This window comes from Mustela nigripes, chromosome 8, assembly GCF_022355385.1.
Source record: "Mustela nigripes isolate SB6536 chromosome 8, MUSNIG.SB6536, whole genome shotgun sequence".
NCBI classification, from domain to species: Eukaryota; Metazoa; Chordata; class Mammalia; order Carnivora; family Mustelidae; genus Mustela; species Mustela nigripes.
Window position 1 is genome coordinate 25434733 of NC_081564.1, and position 26507 is coordinate 25461239.

Genomic DNA, 26507 nt, shown 5'->3' on the forward strand with positions numbered 1-26507 from the left:
GGGGCTAGTATCCAGAATCTATAAAGAACTTATCAAACTCAACACCAAAAGAACAAATAATCCAGTCAAGAAATGGGCAGAGGACATGAACAGATATTTCTTCAAAGAAGACATCCAGATGGCCAACAGACACATGAAAAAGTACTCCACATCACTCGGCATCAGGGAAATACAAATCAAAACCACAATGAGATATCACCTCACACCAGTCAGAATGGCTAAAATCAACAAGTCAGGAAATGACAGATGTCGGTGAGGATGCATAGAAAAAAGAACCCTCCTACGTTTCTGGTGGGATGCAGGTTGAACTGCTGCCACTCTGGAAAACAGCATGGAGGTTCCTCAAAAAGTTGAAAATAGAGCTACCCTACAACCCAACAATTGCACTTCTGGGTATATACCCTAACGATACAAACATAGTGATCCGAAGGGGCACGTGTTTATAGCAGCAATGTCCACAATAGCCAAACTATAGAAAGAACCTAGATGTCCATCAACAGATGAATGGATAAAGAAGTATATATATACACACACATACACATACATATATATACAATGGAATACTATGCAGCCATCAAAAGAAATGAAATCTTGCCATTTGCAATGACGTGGATGAAACTAGAGGGTATTATGCTGAGCGAAATATGTCAATCAGAGAAAGACAATTATCATATGATCTCCCGGATATGAGGAAACTGAGAGACAGGGTGGGGGGTTTGAGGGGTAGGGAAGGAAAAAAATGAAACAAGATGGGACTGGGAGGGAGAAAAAACATAAGAGACTCTTTATATCACAAAACAAACTGAGGGTTGCTAGGGGGAGGGAGGGTATGGAGAGGGTGGCTGGGTTATGGACATTGGGGAGGGTGTGTGATATGAATGCTATGAAATGTGTAAGCCTGAAGATTCACAGACTTGTACCCCTGGGGAAAATAATACATTATATGTTAATAAAAATTAAAAAATTAAAAAATAATTCCCAAAAGAGAAATCCAAGATCAGATGACTATCTTCGTAAATTTTATCAAAACAATTCAAGAATTAGCACTAAACTTTCAGTAACTCTCTAAAAATCAGATGAGGAGACAACTTTCCAGCTCATTCTATGAGACCAGTACTATTTATATCAAAATTAAACAAACAAATCACACACAAAACTAACAAAAAACAAAAAAACCCAGACACCAATACCTTTTATCAATAAGGGCAAAAATCAAAAAACCAAATTACTAGCAAACACAATTTAAAAACCTGTTAGAGGAGTGCCTGGGTGGCTCAGTGGGTTGAGCCTCTTCCTTCAGCTCAGGTCACGATCTCAGGCTTCTGGGATCGAGCCCCACATCGGGCCCTCTGCTCGGCAGGGAGCCTGCTTCCCTCTCTCCCTGCCTGCCTCTCTGCCTACTGGTGATCTCTCCGTCAAATAAATAATAATAATAATAATAATAAAATCTTAAAAAAAAATCTTAAAAACCTAGAAGAAGGGCTATACACTATGACCAAGTGAGACTTGTGTAAGAAATGCAAAGTTGGTTCATTATATGAAAATCAATCAACATTATACCATTTCAATAGAATGAAGGACCAAAAAACCCACATCTGTCCACAAAAAAAGCAGTGGACAAAACTGAGCACTGTTTTGGGGAAGGGGGATAAAACCACACTCAACAATTGGAAGAAGGAAATTTTCTCTGACAAGGGATATCTGTAAAAGACCCATAGCTAGCATTACAATTCATGGCAAAAGGACTGAAAGCTTCTCCTCTAAGATCAGGAATAAGACAAGGATGTCCACTTCTACCCTTCTGATTCAACATTATCCTGAATGTTGTTTAATTGGGTAATCATGCAAGTAAAAAAAAAAAAAAAAGTAAAATAGCATTCAGACTGGGGACAAAAAGAAGTAAAACTAAAACTGCATTGGAGAGGACATGATTTTGTATACAGAAAATCCTGAGGAATTATATTTGTTTATATATAATAACTGTTTATTATAATAAACAATATAAGATCAATATAAAACATCAATTAGGGGTGTCTGGGTGGCTCAGTGGGTTAAAGCCTCTGCCTTCAGCTCAGGTCATGATCCCAGAGTCCTGGGATCAAGACCAGCATCGGGCCCTCTGCTCAGCGGGGAGCCTGCTTCCTCCTCTCTCTCTCTCTGCCTGCCTCTCTGCCTACTTGTGATCTCTGTCTGTCAAATAAATAAATAAAATCTTAAAAAAAAAATCAATTACATTTCTATACACTAGCAATAAACACTCCGAAAATGAACTTAGCAATTCTATGTACACTAGCATTAAAAGGGATGAAATACTTAGGAATAAATTTCCAGAAAAAAATGCAAGACTTTCATACTGAAAACACAGAATTACACTGAATACATTGCTGAAGCAATTAAAAAAGACCTAAGTAAATATATACATCCCATATTTATGGATAAGATTTAATATTATTAAGATGACAAGATTCCTGATACTGATTTATCAAAATCCCAGCTGGCTTTTTCACAAATTAAAATTCATAGGGAAATGCAAAAGACTCAGAAGAGCCAAAACAATCTTGAAAAAGAAGAAATGAAAATGTCACACTGATTTCAAAACTTACTGCAAAGCTACAGTAATCAAGAGTGTGGTACTTTCATAAAGACAGAACCACAGATCAATAGAATACAATTCAGAATCCAAAAATAAACCCATACACTAATGGTCAATTGGTTTTCAGCAAGAATAGCAAAATAATTAAGTGGGAAGCAGGTATGTCTTTTCAACAAATGTTGGAACAACTGAACATCCACATCAAAAAACTGAGGTTGAATCCTTGCTCACAGCATATTTAAAAAACAAAAGCAAAAACAAAAACAAAAACAAAAAACCACCTCAAAATAGATCGTAGAACTAAATGTAAGAGCTAAGTCTTCTTTTTAAAAAAACAGAAACAAAGGTTTTTGAGACAACATACCAAAAGGAATAATGACAAAGGAAAAATGAACAGGATTTCAGCAAAAGGAAATTCTTACAACTGTTAGCCGAAGTAGGCTGGTACAGCAACTCTAGAACAAAGTATGGAGTTTCCTCAAAAGGTTGAAAATAGAGCTACCCTATGACTCAGCAATTGCATTACTAGGGATTTATCCCAAAGATCCAAATCTGGTGATCTAAAGGGGCACCTGCACCCCAATATTTATAGCAGCAATCTCCACAATAGTGAAATTATGGAAAGAGCCCAGATATCATCAACAGATGAATGGATAAAGAAGATGTGGTGTGGAATATTACTAAGCCATCAAAAAATGAAATCTTGACATATGCAATGACCTAGATAGAACTAGAGGGTATTTACGTTAATCAAAATGCCAATCAATGACAATTATCATATGATTTCACTCATATGTGGAATTTAAGAAACAACAGAAGAGCATGGGGGCAGGGAAATAAAACAAAACTAAATCAAAGAGGAAGACAAACCATGAGAATTTTTTTTAATTTTTTTTAAAATATTTTTATTTATTTATTTGACAGACAAGAGATCACAAGCAGGCAGAGCAGCAGGCAGAGAGAGAGGAGGAAGCAGGCGACCCGCTGAGCAGAGAGCCCGATACGGGACAATCCCAGGACCCTGGGATCGTGACCTGAGCCGAAGGCAGAGGCTTTAACCCCCTGAGCCACCCAGGCGCCCATAAGAGACTCTTAATCACAGGAAACAAACTAAGGGATGCTGGAAGGGAGGGGGGTAGGGGGATGGAGTAACTGGGTGATGGACATTAAGGAGGGCATGGGATATAATGAGCACTGGGTATTATAGAAGACTGATTAATCACTGAACTCTACCACTGCAAATAATACACTATATGTTAATTAATAGAATTTAATAACATTTAATTAAAACAGGATTTCATCAAATTAAAAACTTTTGTCCTTCAAAGGATACCATCAGGAAAGTAAACAGACAAACCACGTAATGGGGGAAAATATTTTTAACTCATATATGTAATAAGAGACTTGTATCCACAATATATAAAGATCTCTTATATCAGAAGAATAAAAAGACAACTCTATTTAAAACTGGACAAAGGGGGTACCTGACTGGCTCAGACTGAAGAGCATGTGACTCTATCTCACAGATGTGAGTCCGAGCCCCACATTGGGTGGAGAGATTACTTAAATAAAAACTTTTTAAAAATGGGCAAGGTGGGGCACCTGGGTGGCTCAGTGGGTTAAAGCCTCTGCCTTCAGCTCAGGTCATGATCTCGGGGTCCTGGGATCGAGCCCCGCGTCGGGCTCTCTGCTCCACAGGGAGCCTGCTTCCTCCTCTCTCTCTCTCTGCCTGCCTCTCTGTCTACGGGTGATCTCTGTCTGTCAGATAAATAAATAAAATCTTTAAAAAAAAAATGGGCAAGGGAATTAAATAGAAATTTCTCTAAAAATGATATACCAGGGCCACCTGGGTGGCTCTGCCTTCAGCTCAGGTAATGATCTCAGGGTCCTGGGATCGAGCCCCGCATCTGCCTCAGCATACCTGCTGAGCAGAGAGCCTGCTTCCCCCTCTCTCTCTGTCAAATAAACAAATAAAATCTTAAAAAAACAAAACAAACAAAAAAATAAAAATGATACACAAATGTCCAAGTATATGAAAAGATGTTCAACATGATAGTAATGAGAAAACTGTAAATCAAAACTACAATGATATATCACTCAAACCCCTTAGGATGGCTACTATCAAAATATATAAAAACAAATAATTACACCAGAAAATAGCTGGTAAGGATGTGAAGAAATTAAAATTCTTATGTGCTGTGGTTGGAATGTAAAATGGTGCAAAGCAACACAGGTTCCCCAAAATATTATAAATCAAACTATCATGATCCAGCAATCCTACTTCTGGATATATATTCAAAAGAAATGAAAACAAGATTACGAAGAAATATTTGTGTACCCATGTTCACAGCAGTACTGTTCTGATAACTAAATGGTAGATGCAGTCCAAATGTTCACTAACTGATGAAAGAATTTTAAAAAATGTGTATATACATACAACAGGATATTATCCAGCTATAAGAAGGAAGTCCTGCCAGGGACGCCTGAGTGGCTCAGTTGGTTAAGCAGCTGCCTTCGGCTCAGGTCATGATCCCAGCGTCCTGGGATTGAGTCCCACATCGGGCTCCTTGCTCGGCAGGGAGCCTGCTTCTCCCTCTGCCTCTGCCTGCCATTCTGTCTGCCTGTGCTTGCTCTCTCCCCTTCTCTCTCTCTAATAAATAAATAAAATCTTAAAAAAAAAAAAAAGAAGGAAGTCCTGCCATACACTAAAACACCGATGAATCTCTGAGGACATGTTAGCTAAATTTTAAAAACCCAGTCACAAAAAAGACAAATACTATATTAATTCCACTTACCTGATCTAAAGTAGTCAAAGCAACAGTAAAGAAACAAAAAGTAGAATGGTGGATACCCTGGTCTAGGGAGAAAGGGAAAAGGGACTTAGTTGTTTAATGAGATGGATACAGAGTTTCAATTTTACAGAATGAGAAGTTCTAGATATCTGTTTTTAAACAATGTTAATATATTTAGCACTTAAATGATTAAGATGGTAAAATTTATTGTTATCTGCTTTTTACAATAAAAAATGAGCAAAAAATTTGAATAGACAACTCTTCAAAGAAGATATACAAATAATGCAATACAATAAGCACAAGAAATGCTGCTCAACACAATTAATTATTAGGAAAATGTAAATCAAAATCAGAATGAGATACCACTTCACATCCACTGGCTTGACTAAAATCAAAAACAGAAACAGTAAAAAGTGTTACAGAGAATATGGAGAAATTAGAATCCTCATATATTGTTAGTGCAACTGCTGTAAAATGATCAGCCACTTTGGAAAACAGTTTGGCAGCATCTCAAAAATTAAATACAGCAGTATATGATCTAGCAATTTCTCTCCTAGGTATATATCTCAGAGTTGAAAACATAAATCCATATAAAAATTTGCTCAACAGGGCGCCTGGGTGGCTCAGTGGGTTAAGCCGCTGCCTTCGGCTCAGGTCATGATCTCAGGGTCCTGGGATCGAGTCCCGCATCGGGCTCTCTGCTCAGCAGGGAGCCTGCTTCCTCCTCTCTCTCTGCCTGCCTTTCTGCCTACTTGTGTTCTCTGTCAAATAAATAAATAAAATCTTAAAAAAAAAAAAAAAAAAAAATTTGCTCAACAATGTTCATAGCAGCATTATTCATAATTGCAACAAAGTGCAAACTATCCAAAGGTATCTTAATTGATAAATGGATGAACTATAGTATAGCCATAAAATGGAATGTATTCATCTATAAATACAAATAACAGTACTGCTATACATGTATGACATGGATGAACCTTGAAAAGATGCTAAGCGAATAAAGCTAGACACAAAAAGGCCACATATTGTATAATTCCTCCCATATAAAATGTCTACACTGGGCAAATGCACAGAGACAGAAATAAATTAGTGGTTGCCATGGGCTGGAGTGGGGGAAAGAATGAGGAAATGTAGTAGATTGAATAATGACCTCAAAAAATATTAGATCCTGATCCCTGAAACGTATCTACATTATCTTTCTTTGGGAAAGGGGTCTTTGCAGATGTGATTAAGAATCTTGAGATGGGAAGATTATCCTGGATTATACAAATGTGCCCAAAATACCATCATAAGTATCCTCAGTATGAAAGGCAAAAGATTTCACACATATGGTAGGAGAAAGCATTGTACCAAGACTGGAAAGACATGGAGTCAGCCAAAGAATGTGCGCTGGAAGAAGCAAGCAATGGATTCTCCCTTAGAGTATCTGGGATAGGGTGGCCCTACCAAAACCTGATTTAGGTCAGGTGATGATTTCTAACTTTTGGCCTCCAGAATTGAGAGGGAATAAATTTGTGTTGTTTTAATCCACCAAGACTGTGATAATTTGTTATAGTAGCCACTGGAAGCTAATACAGAGTTTTAGGGTTGATGAAATGTTCCAGAATTAGATAGTGGTAAAGACTGCACGATTTTGTGAAGTATACTAAAAATCATTCAATTCTGCATTCTACAGAGTGGATTGTATAGTATGTGAATTTTATCTCAATTAAAGAAAAAAATGCCTAGTGATAGGCTGGTGTGACCTCCTCCTCCCCCAACATCCTAACAACTGATAACTAAATTTTCAAAGCCCCTCAACAGACTCCATTCATGTAACAAGAGTTAGATAATTAGAATTACAGTAACAATGCAAACTAATCTAGCCCACAAAGAGAGTTAAACTAGTATCATGTAGTCAATTTACAAATTTGTGGTGGGAGACATACGTTCCTAGGGATGGATGGGTATCTTCTTGTAGAGTGGACACTACTCTGATACTAGGTTGAAACATCAACTTAATTTTTATTAGGACTGCTAAAAATCCTGATTTGACCATGACAATCCAGTTTGACCTGTTGCCCCTGTGTATTTTTTAACAGTATCACTTTTCACTTAATAATACCTTGATTTCAGGGCATCCAGGTGGCTCAGTCAGTTAAGCATCTGAACCTTGATTTCAACTCAGCTTATGATCTCAGGGTTGTGAGATCAAGCCCCATGTTGGTCTCCACTCAGCAAGGAGTGTGCTTATTTTCTCTCTCTTCTTCCGCCATTAAAAAAATGATTTTGATGGTAAATGAGCCAACATACTTGTAAGGAATCTTGAAGTTGTGAAAGTGGTGAGAGCATAGGCTATGCATGCTAGATGTTCCCTGTCATGAATCTCTAGATAACAAATACCTCCCTGCTATTGGAAAGCTCCCAAAGAAAAAAATCCTAGTAAGACTTCCACAAAGCAACCATATTTTGTTTTCAAAAATATACAATATTAATGCTTAAGCTGAACTCTCAGATCTCTACTATTCAGTGTTACTCAAATGACCAATTTATACATTTAAAGGAATGAATAAGGAATGCACCTAAGAATTCTTGTGGTTGACAAGTATAAGGAACTTACAAAGTACAGCTTAAAATAACTTGTACCAATTTTTTTTAAATTTTATTTTATTATTTCAGTGGTACCCAATTTTTTTAAGTGTTATGAAATCAAAAGCTGAAAGTAACTTTTTTTGTTGTTTTCATATCAAATTGACCCTAACATAACAACTCCTGTTACAACTCCTAAGTGCAAAAAAAGGAAAAGAGGGGAATCTCTCTCCTTCTTTTTCTTTCTTTCTTTTCTTTCTTTCTCTCTATCTTTCTTTCTTTTAAGAAATTAGGGGAAAATTGTTACTCTACGGAAAGATCATCATAAGTTCTATGGGTGGTCAAACATATAATGTTGGTAATGTTCTGATGTTCACTATTTTGGATGAACTACAACTATAAAACATATTAAATTAGTAAATTAGTAAATTAGAACATATCCCTGTCCAAAAAAGACTGAGAAACAAATAAATGACACAGGAGCATAATGATAAGGAACTGTATAGTTCTGACAGTCTCCTAACCCTAACCCCTAACAAAGAAAAAGGGAGGGAGAAGTATCAAGATGGCATTTATAAGAAATTTGAGTATTAGGAAGTATTTGGTGAGTCTACCATATGCCAGGTACTGATCTAGGTACCAGAGATATAGTAGTGATTGAAACAAAGACCCCTTCTTCAGGGAGCTGACACTGCAATAGAGGTAACTAAAAAATACATTAAAAAATATACACACATAATGTTACTGCATGCAATATTATAGTATCACACAGCACATATTTCAAATATGTACTAATGTAATATAAATCACATAAAATATTTTATATTATTATATGTGTGTATACATATATATATAATTTCAAATGGTCATAAATGCTATAGAGAAAATAAAGGAGGCAATGGTCAGGTAGTATGGAGGCAGGCTGATATTTGTATGGCATGGTTATGGAGATCTGGGGAAGAATTCTCCAGGTGAGGGAAGAACAAATACAAAGGCTCTGAGACTTACCAAAGTTAAGGACTGGTCAAGAGGTTAATGTAGGCAAACCAGTGGACAGGGAGAGAAACTGGAGAAGAATCAAAGAATGAGTTTGCTGTAGTACATTAATGTAGTCCATTCTAAGTTCTTTGGTTTTACTATAGGTATGATAGTTCACTGGGAATTTTGAGCGAGGGGTTACATGACCTGTCATGTCAAAAGGACCACTCTAGCTATTATGAGAAGAAAGAAAACTTTAGAATAATAACTGGAAGCAGGAAGGCAAGTTTAGATTATTATATCTACTAAGATTATTAATAACTTAATCATAATAATTTCATTAATAATGATCTTATAATAAAAGATTATGCTAATAGACTGGGATGCTGAGAAGGGGTCAAAGTCTTTTTTTTTTTTTTTTTAAGATTTTATTTATTTATTTGATAGACAGAGATTACAAGTAGTCAAAGAGGCAGGCAGGGAGAGAGGAGTAAGCAGGCTCCCCGCTGAGCAGAGAGCCCAATGTGGAGCTCGATCCCAGGACCCTGAGACCATGACCTGAGTTTAAGGCAGAGGCTTTAACCCATTGAGCCACCCAGGCGCCCCCGGGGTCAAATTCTATATTAAAACCTTGAAGGTCCACAAGATTTGTTAACAGAGAGGAATTGGGATGTGAGGAAGAAGATGACACATGGAACAAACAGGTGATGCTGAGCAAGTAAACATGAAACCAGAACTCAGGGAAAGACCTGGGCTAAGTACACAAATTTTGGAATCTTTGGCATGTAATGTTATTTAAAACACAAGACTGCCTGAGGTCTTCTAGAGAAAGAGGTCTGATATCCAAGTCCTGGGGCATTGCATTGGTCAGAAACATGAGAAGAAACCAGAAAAGGATAGAAAGAAGGAAGGGTTACTTAGAACAAGCTGGGGAGGAGGGGAGGAGAGTAGTAAAAGAACAGAGAAAAAGCACGTTGTAATCCAAATGAAAAAGTATTTTCAGGGAAGAGGAAACTAATGACTCTGATAAATACTGCAATAGATCACATAAATTAATAACTAACAATTCAGGATGCCTGGGTGGCTCAGTCGGTTAAGCATCTGCCTCCGGCTCAGGTCATTATCTTGAGGTCCTGGGATCAACTCCTGCAATGGGCTTCCTGCTCAGAGGGGATTCTCCTTCTCTCTCTCCTGTGATCTCTCTCACTCTAACTCAAATAAATAAATAAAATCTTAAAAAAAATAAATAACAATTGGCCATTTCATTAAGTACTGTGAAATTCACTGGAGATCTTGACAAGAGTCAGGAGAATGGGAGAACTTGAGGAAGCAAACATGGACAACGCTGAAGAAATTTTCCTCTAATGAGAAGCAGACATGAAATAAAATAAGCAGAAGGGGGATGTGCAATTAAAAGATGGCTTTTTAACAAAAGGCAACATTACAATCAGTTTGCTGATTAGAATGATCCAGAGAAACTGAAAACTTAATCCAGGATGAAGAGGAGACTTGCTGGAACAACATTCCTGAATAAACAAAAACTACTTGGATTTAATATACCAGGGGAGGCTTTGCCCTTAGCCTAGAACCAAATAATTCACTCATAATAACAGAACAATATGGAGAAGAGTTGGAATGGTGTGTGCAACTTATATATGTGTATGGAGTAGCAACGGGTGTGGTTGCTAGCCTCCAACATGGCCCCAAATGAATCTTGCCTCCTGGTATTCACACTCTTGTGTAGTCCTCTCCCACGATATAATAGGGTTAGCCTATCTGATGAAGCAAATACAGAAGTAATGGTATGTAACTTCTGAAAAAGACTCTGCACTTCATCCTGGGACCAAGCTCTCTCTTTAATCACTCGCTCTGAGAGAAGCCAGCTACCATGACAGGAGCAGGCCCATGGAGAGGGCCACAGAGTGAAGAACTGAGGACTGTGCTAACAGTCAAGTGAGCAAGCTCAGACACTGTTCATCCAATAAAACCCAAGTCTTCAGTAACTGCCAATTCTGTCAAAAGCTTCACTATAAACTCATAAGCTACCCTGAGCCAGAATCACCCAGCTAGAGTATGACACTGAAATAAACATTTCTTAGGTCATTAAGTTTGAGACAATGTGTTACACAGCAATAGATAACTAACTATATAATGGGTCTTACCATGCTATATACACAAGTTATTAGGCATACAACTTACTTATTGTTTTGCCTCCTGGCATGAAATGAATTCATATGGCTTCCCTTACCCAGTCACATTCAATTACTCCATGAAATAAAGCCCTTAAAAGGTTGTAGAAATGAACAAACTAACCCTATGTGAACATTTTTAACCAATACACATTTATCCTGAATGAAACTTTAATACATGAGCTTAAATCTTAGGTATGTGTATCTGCCCATTTTAGCTTCCTACTACCATTGTAAAAGAAGTCAGTTTTACATAGCTTAAAATGTATGATCCTCTCATGTTCTTTAGAGAGCAGGTGAAAGAATGCCACCCTCCCTGTTTTTAAGGAAGCAATATAGAGAGCTCCAGAATTACCTAAATCAGTGATTGGCTTGAATTTATCAGACAAATTCAGGTCATACACACTTCAGGAAACACTGTCTAAATACTAGTATTTTAACACGGGAGAAAATAAGAAAAAACTGAAGAAAAATGATACAGTCTTGGTCCTTATAAAGACCCCTCAACTTACCTCAGGTGTGCAGTGAAACTTCTAAGAACTTAAGATTTTCCAGGTAGGAGAAGCTCACATCCTTGAGGCAACCACAGAGGGGGATTAGGGTTACTTACACGTTACAGGAATGTTTTATATCCCACTGCCTACCTGTTATTGCCATCTGCAAGGTCATCAAGCGTCTCACTTAACCAGAAGAGAACTGGAGTCCCTTCCCCCACACCTGTTCCTCCCATCTACCCTCCCTCAGTAAAGAAAACACTGCCTGCCAGCTGCCCAGTTCCAAAGCCTGGAAACCACCCCGGGGCCTGGCTGTCAGGAGGACTTCATCAGGGTGGAAGAGTCTGAAATAGAGCCCAGGCAGAGATACTGCAAACGAGAAAAATTAACAAGGCCCTGAGGTAGGGGAGAGGGAGCAATAAATGAATTTACAAATGCTTAAATCGCCTTAAAGGCTCTGGGCCAACAGACATCCCGAACAGGGAGAAGAAGGAGGTTTGCAGGGGACGTTTAAATGCCTTAAGTTCCAAAAGAGACCCCAGTGAGACGGGGGAGGGGAAGGTATTAAGAGCCAGGGCAGGCCCCTCCTCCAAGAGGCCCAGGCTGGGCCCAGGCTTGGGGGATGGGGACGGCCAGCCCAGGGTGGGGGAGGGGATGCTGCCCGAAAGGCGCCTGCTGAAACCCGGGAAGGGGGTGTGCGTGAAGGGAGTCTCAGGACCCGCCAAGAACCGCTTACCCGACACACTCCGGAGGCCGCAGCAACAGGCACAGGCCGCTCGGGCACAACCAGACCAGGAGACCTGTGGGCCGCGGGACTGCGGCCGCGGAATCCCTCCCATCACTCCTCTGGGAACACTACGGCCGCGCCACGCCCCCGTCCTTACCGTCCTCCCGGCGGTCCGCACTACGTCCTGAGCTGCCGGAGGCGCACCGCCCCAAGGCGCTCCCCAGGCAAAGCCCGAGGGGACGACGCCTCCTCAGGCCCCAGGCGCCGCGGACACCGCCGCCTCTCCACGCGCGCCCGCTGCGATCTGTGATTGGCTGCCAGGTGCGGGGCCCAAGGCAGGCGCGGCTCGGGGCGCTGTAATCTGATTGGCGGCGAGGCGGGTCCGGCGTCTGCGCGCGCTCTGGCGCCCCTGGTGGCTATCCCTGGGCGCGGGATCAGGCTGAGAGGGGTGAGAGCTGTAGCGATGACCCTCAGTCCCTGGAAGAGTCTTGGGAGGTCAAGGTTGCAGAGCAGACCAGACCAGTGTTCAAGGATAAAGACAGGCTCCCAGTCCATCAGGGGATAAATTTGTCCACCTGGAGTTTAACTTTCATAATCCTCAGGTGTGGTCCCTTTTTCATAAAAGCACTAGCTGCCAGCCCCATGTTTAAGAGAACATGACCATGCAACTTGGTCTTGATGCCCATACTCTTGACGTTACATCTGGTCAAGCCATACAAAAAAAGTCTGGCACCTATTTGTTTTTATAGCTTGCAGCGACTTAAGAATGAACTTTACATTTGTTAATGCCTGGAGAAAACCACAAAGAGACTATTATTTTGTAACGTGAAAATTACATAAAATTTAATTTCAGTGTTCATAAATAAAGTTTTATTGAACACAGACATATTCATTCCTTTAGGTATGGTCTATGGCTGCTTTCCTCTTAAAACAACAGTTAATTAATTGTCATAAATCATATTCAAAAGCCTAAAATATTTACTATCTGGCCCTCTACAGATTTTTTTAACAGATTTTTTTTTTAATTGCCATTTCTGCCGGAAGTCTGTCTACTTTAGTAGTGTTTTGAAAAGGGAAAAAAAAGACAGCTTTTGGGCTTTTTAATCTGTAATGTGATTTTCATCTCTAGCCCATTTATATTTTCTACTTTTTACTTTCTTATTAACTCTATGGTTCTGTTGTTCCTCTTTACAATATTTTATAAAGTGTTTTATTTTTCTTAATTGTAGTGTAGTTGACATACAATGTTATATTAGTTTCAGGTGTACAATGTAGCAAGATGACATTCTATACCTTATGCAGTAATCACCATGATACATGTAGTTACTATCTGTCCTATCTGTCGCCAAAGTTAACTGCTTTACAATGCTTTGAGATAAATGTCTAAGTGGTTTATTTGTAAACTTCCAGTTAATTCTCTTGTATATGATGCTATAAATTTACCTTTGTTTATTTAAGTATCAATTTAACTGTATCCTACAGATTTTATTTCATAGTATGCTCATTATCATTCAGTTTCAAGTATGTCTTAATTTCCCTAGTAATTCTCTTTTTAACGCAAGGGTTACATAGTAACATTGTATTTATTTTCCAAATCTGTGGGATTTTAAAAAGCAATTCGTTTATGAATTTTTCATCTTGTTGCATTATGGTCAGATCACACAGTCTAAATATTATTACTCCTTTGCATTTGAGGATTTCTGTTCAGTTAAGTATACCGTAGACAAAGTGAAGAGGATGTAGATAGAAAGTATTTTCTATGTCTAAAATGTGTATTTGGGAAATGACCTCCCCTTAAGACCTCAAAATTACTTCAATATCCTTCATTAAGTCACTATGAACTATGCTTCAGGTTTTATTCAAATCTCACTAGTTTTTCTACTAAAGTCTTTTTTCTGTTCCAGATTCCCATACAGGATACTGCACTGCACTAGTCATAGTGTCTCCTTAGCCTACTCAGGTCTGTGACAGTTTGTTACTTGTTTATCATACAGTTTACTTGTTTATCATGACCTTGATAATTTTAAGGAGTCCTTGGGGTCAGATATTTTGGAGAATGTCTCAATATGGGCTCAATGTTTTACTTACAGTTACAATGGGGATATAGGTTTTTAGAATTATACCACAGAGGTTATATGTTCGTATCACTTACCATCAGGAATACATGCTATCACTATGACTTAACCACTAATTTCTCCACTGTGAAGTTAATTTTTCCTCCTTTCCATATTCTACTCTTTGGAGGCAAGTCCCTAAATCTAGCCCACCCTCAGGAAAGGACATGTAGTCTCACTCAGGGGAGAGTGTCTATGAAATACACAAATTATTAGGAGTACGGAAATTATTTGGACTTCATGTATAAGGACGATTTGTTTACCCTACCTTTAAATTTAGCGTTAAATTAATCAAAATTAAATAAATTAAAAATCCAATACATCAATCATATTAGCTACTTTTCAATGACTCAGCATTCACATGTAGCATATTGGACTGAGCAGATATAGAACATTTTCATCACTACAAAAATTTCTATTGACAGTACTGATTTATTTTATTTTTTCAAGATTTTATTTATTTATTTGACAGAGGGAGAGAGCAGCAGAGGGAGAGGAGAAGCAGACTCCCTGCTGAGCAGGGAGCGCAGTGTAACACTTGATCTCAGGACCCCACAGTCATGACCTGAGCTGAAGGCAGACACTTAACCAACTGAGCCACCCAGGCAGCCTCGACACCACTGATTTAGATCATTATTTTGTTGACCTTTCTTCTCCTTCTCTTCCCTCCTCTTATTCATTGAGGAGCAACTAACATAGTCCTTAGATTAGTTTCAGGTGTAATGCATAAATTATTCAATATTTGAATATTTGTATATATTGTGAAATGATCACAATAAGTCTGGTGAACATCCATCTATCACCAAACATAGTTACAAATTATTTTTTCTTGTGATGAGAACATTTAAGATTTATTCTCTTAGCAACTTTCAAATATGCAATATGGTATTATTAACTATAGTTACCATGGTGTACATTACCTCCCAATGATGTATTTTATAACTGGAAGTTTGAACCTCTGGATCCCCTTCACCCATTTTGCCCACCCCAACCCTTCTTCTAATCAAATACATGAACTTTAAATATGAATTCCTTATAACTACTATAGGTCAATCTTATAATGAGCATAAGAGCAGTATGCAAAAGGTTTGTGAAAGTGCAAGAATGGACCCTTACCCTTTAGGCTCCTGGTTTCCTACACCCTAATCCCAGTCCTGTTCTTAATTATATTGCTTAATTTCTAGACTTTGGGGTTTTTTCTGAATTATCTTTCTGTTACTGATTTCTAGCTCAATTCCCCCTAAGTCATTGGATAGTTACAAACAGCCTTACAGCTAACACCATGATTAATGATGAACAATTGTATGTGAGTCTAAGAACAAGACAAAGATGACCATTATAACCACTACAATTCAACAAAGCACCTGAATACCCAGGACAACTTTGAACAACAATGCTGTAGAGCTTAAATTCCCAGGTATTTGTAATTGTCAGTGTTGTCCAGAAAGAATCAATAGGATAAAAAAAACAGAGATACAGGGTTTATGCAATTTTGGAGACCAAGATGCCCCCAGGAATGCTAGTGGCATAATTCAGTCTTAGTCTGCAGGCTCAAGAACCAGGAGCTCTGATGTCCAAAGGCAGGAGAGATGGATGTCCCATTTCAAGAAAGGAGAGGGAAAATTTTCTTTTCCATAGCTTTTGTTCTCTTAGGGCTGTCAATGGATTGTATTGGATAAGGCTCCCCCATGTTGCTAAGGGTTTATCTTGCTCATTCAGTCTGCTGATTCAAATGCTAACCCCTAAATGCAAAAGACTAAACAGTTAAACTTCTAGAAGAAAATTTATGAGGAATATGTTTACATCCTTGGTAGACAATAATTTCTTAAATATGATGCACCATGAAGCACCAACCCTAATGCACATATATACACCCATGAAACCACCATCCAGATCAAGATGTGGGACATTTTCAGTGCCCCAGGAGTTCCCTCATCACTTCTCAATTGATAGTCTAATTAAAAAAAAAAAAAAAAAGATGGACACCAGGTGGTATAGTCAGTTGGGCATCTGACTCTTCATTTCAGCTCAGGCCATGATCTTAGGGTCCTGGGATCGAACCTGGAATCTGGCTTCATGTTCGATGCAGAATCTGCTTGAGATTCTGTCTTTCTCTGCCCCTCCCACTCCTGCTCTCTTTCTCACTCTAAAATAAGAAATAAATAAATAAATAAACAAGACAAGACTTGAATAGGCACTTAATAAAAGAGGGTGTTATTCAAGTGACCAATGATCATATGACCAAAAAAAAAAAAAAAAAAATTCTCCAGATCATTACTCATAACACTACAACTTCAAGACAAAGGGACTAATGGAAACAATTGACAATACCAAGTACTGTATCTGCAGCACTGAAATTCTCAATATTGTTGGTGGAAATGAAAATCATTTCAATCACTCTGAAAGGGTGTTTAGCAGAATCTGCACTAAAAAGCTGAATCAATGTAGTTCTGGAACTTCTCATTAGTATATATATATTCTAGAGAAATGACTACATATGTCTACCAAAAGGCATGTACCAACTCATGGCAGCTTTATTCTGAAGAACAAAAGAATCAGCCTCAAAGTCCATCAGGAGTAAAATGGACATACACAGCTCTACCATATGCATTCAATGGGATTCTACCCAGCAATGAAAAAGAATGTCCTATGTCTGCATAGAGCAAGAATGCATGCATTCCACTTATTTAAAGAAAGAAAAAGACAAAAATCAGTTGTGTGATCCCATTTACTCACAGCTTAAAAACAGAAAAAAAAATGAATCTTTGGAAGTAGAGGTCAGAATAGTGGTTACTTTGCAGGGAGAGGTTGGCTGGGAAGAAACATAAGGAAGTTTTCTATGTTGCCTCTTGACAGTAGGGACCTGAAGAATTGTCACCATAAAACCTGACTCTCACTGACTATTATCATCCACAGCCATGATGTTCAGATGGCCTAGCCTCAAATCTGCCTTTCAGCATCCCTGGAGGTAGGCAAAACAGAAGTTGAGCTATAATTCTAGCTGTGGTAACATCTGGAATACCTAGACTTCATGGCAATCCTTTTTTCAGATTTTACAGGTGGCAGCTAGAGGTAAATGTTGCTCAAAACAATGGAGGCTGCACTTGAACTTAGTTGAACTGAAGTTTGAATCATAACCTCTGTTTCAGTAGACAACGCTTCCAATTGCTTTGGCTTTTTAAAAGCTCAATGATTCTTGGTTTGATGCTATGTTTTCTCCTTTGAGGTCAAACACTGTACCCGGCATTTGGAACACTGAAAGACTCTTTTTCTAGTGCTCTGACAATGATTCATGTAAAGTATGAGGGCTCTGACAATGTTGAGATCGAAAGGACAAAGCAAATTCTTAGTGTTTTCATGGCATGTTCTAGAACGTGTTTCTTTATCAGCAAAAGCTGGCAATCTATAATTGCAAACCTGGCCCACATAGGGCATTTTGCCAGGCTTACTATTGTCCTTCATGTGATGTAAGAAAGCCTGGTCTGTTTTGAATGACAATTTGCAAACATTACAGACAGTGGAGGGCTCCTGGATAGTGTGTTACACTTTCAATGTGACATTGCAGCTTGAAGGGAGTAGGAAATCATGGGTGACAGTGCTGGCAGGTGGTGTGGATTTCCCAGCTGTCACCCTTCTGCTTCTCATGTTCCAAATGGCTCCACACATAGCTCGTAAACTTGACATTTTTTAGAACTTCCAAACAGCTGAGGCATTTGAAAGTTGTGTGAGTCTTCTGTTTTGGCTGCCGGTCTCCTTTTGCTGCCCATAGTAAAAGTCATGAAGTAACATGATTGGATTTTCTTTCTTAAGATCAACAGTCTGGTTTTGACTTGCTAGGCTCAAAAAGTCTGGTTTTTCCAGCCTTTCCAAATAATTTTTTGTGATAAGATCCATGAGATTGAAATGTGTCCTATCATTTACATAAGCCCAAGAGAATAATGCTCATTCTGAGCATGACTTAATGAGAATAGGACACCTTTTGAGGTTGTGCTACTCACTGTAAGAGAGAAATGGTCACAACTGAGGAATGTCTTTCTGGGATTCCATCACTGAGTTTAGGTCTTTTAGAATTTCCACTGTTTAAACTGGAAGCAGGAAGTTCCTTCAAACTGAGTGCTTCCACTCTTGCCTCCTACAGAAAGTACAGCTCCAAGTAGACAGTGAGATAGGAGAGAGCAAATCTGAGGGACTGTGAGGCATGACTTGTGGTGAGCTCATTTTATAATCAGGTTTAGATGAGGGTTCAAAAATAATAAGACTATCTATTACTCTCCATTCAGATTGGGGTGGCCACTATGAGTACCCATGGGTCATGAGGTCTGCAGGCTGCAATGCGCAAGCAGTATCTTGACTCCAGTAGACTTTCTTTCTTTTGGAATATCATTCCAGGGTCATCTGTTCAAAATGTTTGAAATAACTGGTTTTGAATTTGAAATTGCTATGATAAAGAGAATTTCTCCATCTTTGTTTACATGTTCCACTCCTACTAATATCAGCTCAGCATCTTCATTTTCCCTGTCCCTGTGTTGGATTCTATGTTCTTTTCTGGTGGTCCTAGCACTTGCTTTTTCTCACTTGACAAGGAAAGACCTGCCATTTTACAACTGCTTTTTGCTTGAAGAGGTCCCTTCAACTTCTAGTGCTTTCTTTTTATAAAATACTGTCTGGGGCACCTGGCTGACTCGGTTAAGCATCTGTCTTTGGCTCAGGTCATGATCCTGGAGTCCCAGGATGGAGCCCTACATTGGGCTCCCTGCTTGGCAGGGAGTCTACTTCTCCAGCTGACCTCTCTCCTCTCATGCTCTCTCTCTCTCAGTTAAAAAAAAAAAAAAAAATACAGCCAATATAACCAAGAGTATTTATTTCAAAAACCAAAATCATTGCTTTATTTAATATTTCCCTGAAATGCTGAGATAACTATTAGCAGCCTTATTTTACACCTGAGGAACACGCTCCAACTAGTTAGGTGACAAGGTAGTCCTAGAGTTCTCTCTCCAGCTCTCCAGGTCTCTATCAATTGCAAGCTCAACATGCCCTCTTGAGGGCCATGACTAGGTTGAGGCAAGTGAGGGATTAGGGCACAATATTTAATGGCAAGAGTTAAAGATACCCAAGGTCATCATCTCAGAGCACCCACCTCCTGCATTTTAACACCCGAGGCATTACACTTGCCTTGTCCTACTCCCAGTTGTACCCTCTGGATATCTAAGTTCTCTTGTCAATCTTACCAAAATTTAGATCTTTTCAGTCCCCTAAAAAAAAATAAATTTAAAAATTAAAAAAAAATCTTGTTCCACCTGCAGTGTTCCTTTTCTGAGTAAACACTCCTAATCACTCAGTTAACAAATTTTGGAGACATCCTTTGCTAATCTTTCCCCCATACCCCACAGCCAATTAATTAGCAAACACTGCCTGCTCTGTTTTCCAAAGATATCCAGGACCCAACCACTCTCTTCTACCCCTACTGCCCTCTCCCTGATCCAAGACACCATGTTCTTTCCCTGGATCATGACTACAGGCATCTTATTCTCTTCCTGGATCCTGTCTGAAGGTACCATGTTCTGTTCCTGGATCATTGCAGAAGTTTCCAGCTTCATACCTCTTTTGCCATATCTCCCCAGAGTGTCCCCAGTTCTCCTGTTAAAATATGTAAAAGAGCTGGCAGAAAGTCTTCTGCTTATAGACCTCCAATGACTTCCCGACTCACTCAGAAGAAAGTCCAATGAACATGAAATGTCAAAAAGAGTCCTAGGCCTTTGGCCCATACCCACCAGTCCTTGTTTTTCCTGCCTCTCCCTCTCCACTGCAGCTATTCCATTAGTCTTGAAGGCACCACACCCTGTATTTCCTTAGGAATTTTGTGGTTCCCCCTGCCTTGAATGCTCAGATATCCCAATCCTGTCTCCTGGGCTGCTTCAAGTCCACAGGTTCTTAGCAAGGCTTCTCTGACCATATCATCAAAAATCACTACCTCTCCCAACTCACATGTCCTACTCACTCCCAACATTATTTCTTAACATATTATTTATCACCTGCCTAACACCCAATACAGTTGACTCTGAACAATAGGGGTTTGAACTGCACAGGTCTACTTAAATGCAATTTTTTTTCAATAAATACAGCACAGTGCTATAAATGTATTTTCTCTTGTGATTTTTTTTTAAGATTTTATATTTAAGTAATCTACACATCCAATATAGGGCTGGAACTCACAACCCTGAATTCAAGAGTTGCATGCTCTACTGACTCAAACAGGTCGCCCTTTTTATGATTTTCTTAACATTTTCTTTTTTCTGGCTTACTATATTGGGAGCATATAATATACAATACATGCAAATACAAAATATGTGTGAGTTGATTGTTTATACTATCAGCAAGACATCCATCAATGGTAAGCTAAAAGATTTTGGAGGAGTCAAAAGTTTACACAGATTTTTCTTTTTTATTTTTAAAGATTTTATTTATTTATTTGACAGAAATCACAAGTATACGGAGAGGCAGGCAGAGAGAGAGGAAGGGAAGCAGGCTCCCTGCTGAGCAGAGAGTCCGATGTGGGACTCAATCCCAGGACCCTGAGATCATGACCTGAGCCGAAGGCAGCGGCTTAACCCACTGAGCCACCCAGGCGCCCCTACACAGATTTTTCTACTGCGCAGGGAGTTGGTGCTTCTAACCCCTTCCACGCTGGTCAAGGGTCAACTCTATATAAATGCATCTTGCATTTTGTTTTCTATCTCCACCCACTAGACTGTAAACTGAGGGAGGAACAGGACTTGTGTTTTCTTTACTGCTGTATCATAAGTTCCTAGAGCAATGCCTGGCATACTGTCATTGTTAAATCTTTGCTACACAAATAATTAGCAGCTGTTATCAATATGATCATTTATGTGTACAACAGACCCAAACTCACATAGTCCAGGCTCTCCAAGCCTTTAGTGAAATCCAAATCCAAATGATTTAACAGTATCATGGGCGAGAAACATTCCAGCCAGTATGTAGGCGTGGGTATGTGTGATTGAAACAAAAGTTCTGTGAAAGAATACCCTCCTGGAACCCTCCTACACTATTGGTGGGTATGCAAGCTGGTGCAACCACTCTGGAAAACAGCATGGAGGTTCCTCAAAATGTTGAAAATAGAACTACCCTATGACCCAGTGCCACTTCCAGTCGGCGACGAGAGAAGAATTAGGCACAAACAAGTCAGCTGCAAAAGACTGGGAGCAGGGGACAACAGTCGAAAAGGACTGCTGCCCTGAGCAACTCTACAGTCTCACTTTTATTGGATAGGAAACAATAGCCAACAGAAGGACTGATGAAGGTCAAACGTTAATCCCGTCTTGCAGACAAGCAAGAAGGAGGATATAGTTTATAGTTAACCAAGCACATTCAAAGGACTCATCTAACTAACAATGAGCACTTCTGGGAAGAGAAAGGAGTGATCACGAAAAAGGGAAGCAGGCGGTTTTCTTTCCACCCTGAGCTGACGGGCGTTCCCCGGTGCTCGGCTTCCCTGAAGCAGGTGGCGTTCCACCCTGGGTGGGCCAGGCATTCCCGGCTGCCCGGCTTCTGTGAAGGGGTGGCATTCCGCCCTGAGTGAGCCAGGCATCCCCAGCTACCCAGCTTCACGGTCGTACATCATCCTTCTCCCCAAAGACCTGTTGTCAGTATATGTATTTCTTAAGGCCATATCTAAATGTGCTTGGCAACTAGTAAAATCCTCCAGGAGTTACAGTTTAAGTAACAAATTGTTCCTAGGGGCAGCAGTACCCAGCAATTGCACTACTGGGTATTTACCCTAAAGATACAAACGTAGTGATCCGAAGGGGCACATGCACCCGAATGTTTATAGCAGCAATGTCTACAATAGCCAAACTATGGAAAGAACCTAGACGTCCATTGACAGATGAATGGATAAAGAAGATGTGGTATATATACACAATGGAATACTATGCAGCCATCAAAAGAAATGAAATCTTGCCATTTGTGACAACATGGATGGAACTAGAGCGTATCATGCTTAGCAAAGTCGATAGGAAAAAGACAACTATCATATGTCCCTGATATGAGGAAGTGGAGATACAACATGGGGGGTAAAGGGGGTAGAAGAAGAATAAATGAAACAAGATGGGATTGGGAGGGAGACAAACCGTAAGTGATTCGTAGTCTCACAAAACAAACTGAGTGTTGCTGGGGGTTGGGGGATTGGGAGAGGGGGTGAGGTTATGGACATTGGGAAGGGTATGTGCTAGGGTGAGTGCTGTGAAGTGTGTAAACCTGGCGATCCACAGACCTGTACCCCAGGGATAAACATATATTATATGTTTATAAAAAATAAAAATAAAAAATAAATTTAAAAAAAAAGAATACCATCCCTACAATGGATATACAACCTTTTATGGCAGGTTTCAAATTTCACTGATGCTAAGGAACAGTTAGTGTTTATATTTTCCCATTTGGAAATAAGACCTCAGCTCATCAGTAACATTTAATAGTTTGTTTGACAGCATATATTCTTTGTATTGTATGGTGATAGATAGGAGAAATAATGTTGTGTCTTACTGTTGATGGGATCTTAGAATGAATGAAAAATTCTAACTTTTTTTACATAAGCTGATTATGGCCCAATAAATTTATTTTGCAATTCACTAGGAGGATGCTAGCTGCATTTTTGCAACTGGTTTAAGACAGGGATTGGCCCGCCTCCTGTTTTTGCACAGCCATTGAGCAAAGAGGTTTTTATAGTAAGTGGATTTTTTTGTTTTGTTACTTAGTGTGTATATATATATTTTAATATATGTATAAGTGATATATCATGTCATGTATATCATATACCTAATATACTTATTATGTACCTATTACATTTTTTTTTAATTTGTGTTGAGAAAACCAAAGGAATATTTTGTGACATGTGAAAATTATTACATTCAAATTTCAATGTCCACAAAATAAAGGTTTTTTTTTTAAAGATTTTATTTATTTATTTGACTGACAGAGATCAGAAGTAGGCAGAGAGGCAGGCAGAGAGGGAGAGGGAAGCAGTCTCCCTGCTGAGCTGAGAGCCCGATACAGGACTCGATCCCAGAACCCTGGGATCATGACCAGAGCCGAAAGCAGAGGCTTTAACCTACTGAGCCACCCAGGCGCCCCCACAAATAAAGTTTTAATGGGACACATCAGTGATCACTGATTTAAGGGTTCTATTGGTGACTGCTTTGCATTACTATGTCAGAGTGCAGCCCTACAACATGTCTCCTGATGGCTAAAATATTTACAATTTTACAGAAAATGTTTGTCCACCAAAGTTTAAGAGAAGCAAAATGAAAGATGCCAAACATTAGTTCACCACTCCCAGGAGTGTTCCAGATGATTTGATGGGCCTCCATATTTTCCCACTCTGGGCCACAAGGGATGCAAAAGCTGGAGCATCCTTGTTTCTGTTATATTGAGAAATTTCTCTTGCTTTCAGCTACACCAAGTCCTGCTCCAGTGGAGTGCTCACCTTGTTCTCCAAAGGCGTTTCTGAGTGAGGTCTGATCAGGAGATCCCACCCCTTTTATAAGACCATTAAAATCCAGTCTATAATATCCAAAGACAGCTCCAGTCAGGTTTCTGAACAACCTATTTGAATTTTTGGCTGTTAACCAGAGTGATTGTCAAATCTTCCATGCAAATCACTCCTAACAAGGAAAGAATGTGGGTGGGGCTTCAGGGCCAGGTCCAGGGACTTCCTGCCAGGTTGGGGTGTTGGTGAGAGTGCCCTACCTCTCTCTGTCCTCCACCACCTTATCTCCAATTTAGCTGGGTCTTGAGCTATCAGGGGTCAACAGGGGTGAGGGAAGGGGTCCACACAGCTATTCCAACAGAGCTCAAGCTAAAGGAACCTAAAAGGGCACATGTATTCTTCCAGGTGCTAGAAAGTTCTCACAGATCACTTCAACTATGGAGAACAAAAACCTGTCTTCTCTCTGTCCCCACAGACAGTGAGAGGAGCTGGTCTCACTCCCCAATTTCCCAGATAGTCTGAACTGGAAGAATCAGCTCCCAGGGGATGCCCAGGTTTCCCCCACTTTAATCCCCATTTCGTGGACATGAGCCCACTGCTTTTTGAGTCCGCTTCCAAGGATCAGAGCATATGCTAGTTCATATGCAAAGGTTCACTTTGGTCACCTCTCACCCTCTTCACTCTCCCTTCCCTTAGTATCTTCTAAATTGAATCTCAGGCTATCCCTCCCTATCCCTTATAGCCCTCTTTGCCTATGGATTTCTTTGGGGAAAAGGAGGGCTTCAAGCTCCCCTGACAGCCAAAAAATATTTTTATTCCCACTCCTTCTGTGCATCCAAGTCACAGAATTAGAACAGAAATCCAGTTTATTAAAATATTCTAAAGTACCAGAACCTGACATGACTTTAAAAATTCCTTTCTTACCAAACCAACATGTTGTACACCTTAAAGTTATACAATATTATATGTCAATAAAGCGGGATAAATTGAAAAGTAGATAAATAAAATGCCATTCTGTGTAAATGTGACAAATGAAACTCAAAGTGGTATTGTAACAGATGGTCCTTAATCTTGTCTGGGAGCTACGGAAGAACTGCCTTTTGGGCCTTTGAAGTAGCTCTGGGAGTTTCCAATAAGAAAACAGTGTTAAATAAATGATGGGTTTCCACAGTAGAAAGTTCCAATAGTGAGAAAATCTTCCTGGACCCCTATAAGTTCCTAGTACTTTACCCTGTCCCGCTCTGTTCCAGCCACACTGCCCTTCTTACATTAGGACCTTTGCACTTGTTCCTTATTTCTGGGATATTTTTCATACAGACATCCTCTTGGTTCTTGTCCCATAACCAAATCTTTGAGGCAGAACTGCTTCTCAATGGAGTCCACCTCAACCACCCTATTTAAAATGCCCTCTTTCCCTCCCCCTACAATCCCCTGCTCCATTGCCCTGCTAAAGATGCCCTGTGCATCTGTCCATGGCTCTGATCCCCTTCTAATAGACCATGTGATTACTAATTTGTTGTGCTTATTGCCTACCGCCCTTGCTAGAATTTGAGTTCCGTGAAGAGTGTGACTTTTGTCTGTTTCATTCACTGACTTATATCAAAGACCTGGACCACAGTAGACATTCAATAATTTTTGTTGAATAAATGTACATGGATGGATTTAGAAATAGATTTAGCCATTCTAAAGAATTATTTGGTACTCAGTTTTAGATGATTTCTGCCTGGTGGCAATGCTGGTGGTTGCCAATCTGTTTTCCAAGCACAGCACTAAAATTTAAAAATTTTATGAGGTCTCCTTATTTCTAAAATGCTTGAAAGTAATGTTTAAAGTTGTAAAATGTGATGATGCCAAATAAAGCACATGTGTGGTTATTTGGCCTATGTATGATCAGTTAAGCACTTCAAATTTAAAGATGTGTTAATTTAGATACCTGGGTGTCTCAGTTGGTTAAACATCTGCCTTTGGGCAAGGTCATGACCCCAGGGTCCAGGGATCAAGCCCTGTATCTGACTCCATGCTCGGAGTGGAGTATGTTTCTCCCTCCTCCTCCTCTCGTGCTCTGTCTCTTGCTTTCTCTTTTTCAAATAAATAAATATATAATCTAAAAAAATATGTTAATTTAATTTAGTTTTTTAATATTTTTTTAAAAAGATTTTATTTGTAAGTCATTTCTATAGCCAATCTGTGGCTCCAACCTACAAGCCCAAGATCAACAGTCACTTGTTTCACCGACTGAATCAGCTTGGTGCTGCAAGAGATTTTAATTTTATAATTCACTAGTTAATAACATAGTTAGTGGTACCATGTTTGATGGGATGACGTGGAATAACAGGGTTCAAAACTCTCCACAGGCTAGAGGAGTCAAGATGGCAGAGAAGTAGCAAGCTGAGACTGCTTCAGCTAGCCGGAGATCAGCTAGATACCTTATCTAAAGATTGCAAACACCTGAAAATCTATCGGCAGATCGAAGAGAAGAAAAACAGCAATTCTGGAAACAGAAAAACAACCACTTTCTGAAAGGTAGGACCGGCAGAGAAGTGAATCCAA

The 26507-nt window shown here is 39.5% G+C and overlaps 1 protein-coding gene, 1 pseudogene and 1 gene segment (V, D, J or C); 1 reads left to right on the forward strand and 2 right to left on the reverse strand.

Moving 5' to 3' along the window:
• The window catches only part of ZNF280B (zinc finger protein 280B), an 82932-nt gene extending 70291 nt beyond the window's left edge, over positions 1–12641 (reverse strand). For 5 of the 8 annotated variants that reach the window (XR_009405940.1, XR_009405937.1, XR_009405939.1 and 2 more), the window contains exons 1-4: positions 12499–12641; positions 11633–11693; positions 8962–9019; positions 5389–5450 (exon numbers count right to left, since the gene is read on the reverse strand). The gene's annotated coding sequence lies outside the window, so the exon portion shown is untranslated. The remainder of the gene's footprint in view (positions 1–5388; positions 5451–8961; positions 9020–11632; positions 11694–12498) is intronic. The other 3 variants (XR_009405941.1, XR_009405938.1, XR_009405943.1) reach the window with 2 other exon arrangements.
• Positions 1–26507, forward strand: part of LOC132023362 (probable non-functional immunoglobulin lambda variable 11-55) — a 1024259-nt gene that overhangs the window by 198816 nt on the left and 798936 nt on the right.
• LOC132023720 (zinc finger protein 280A-like) lies at positions 17522–18280 on the reverse strand (annotated as a pseudogene).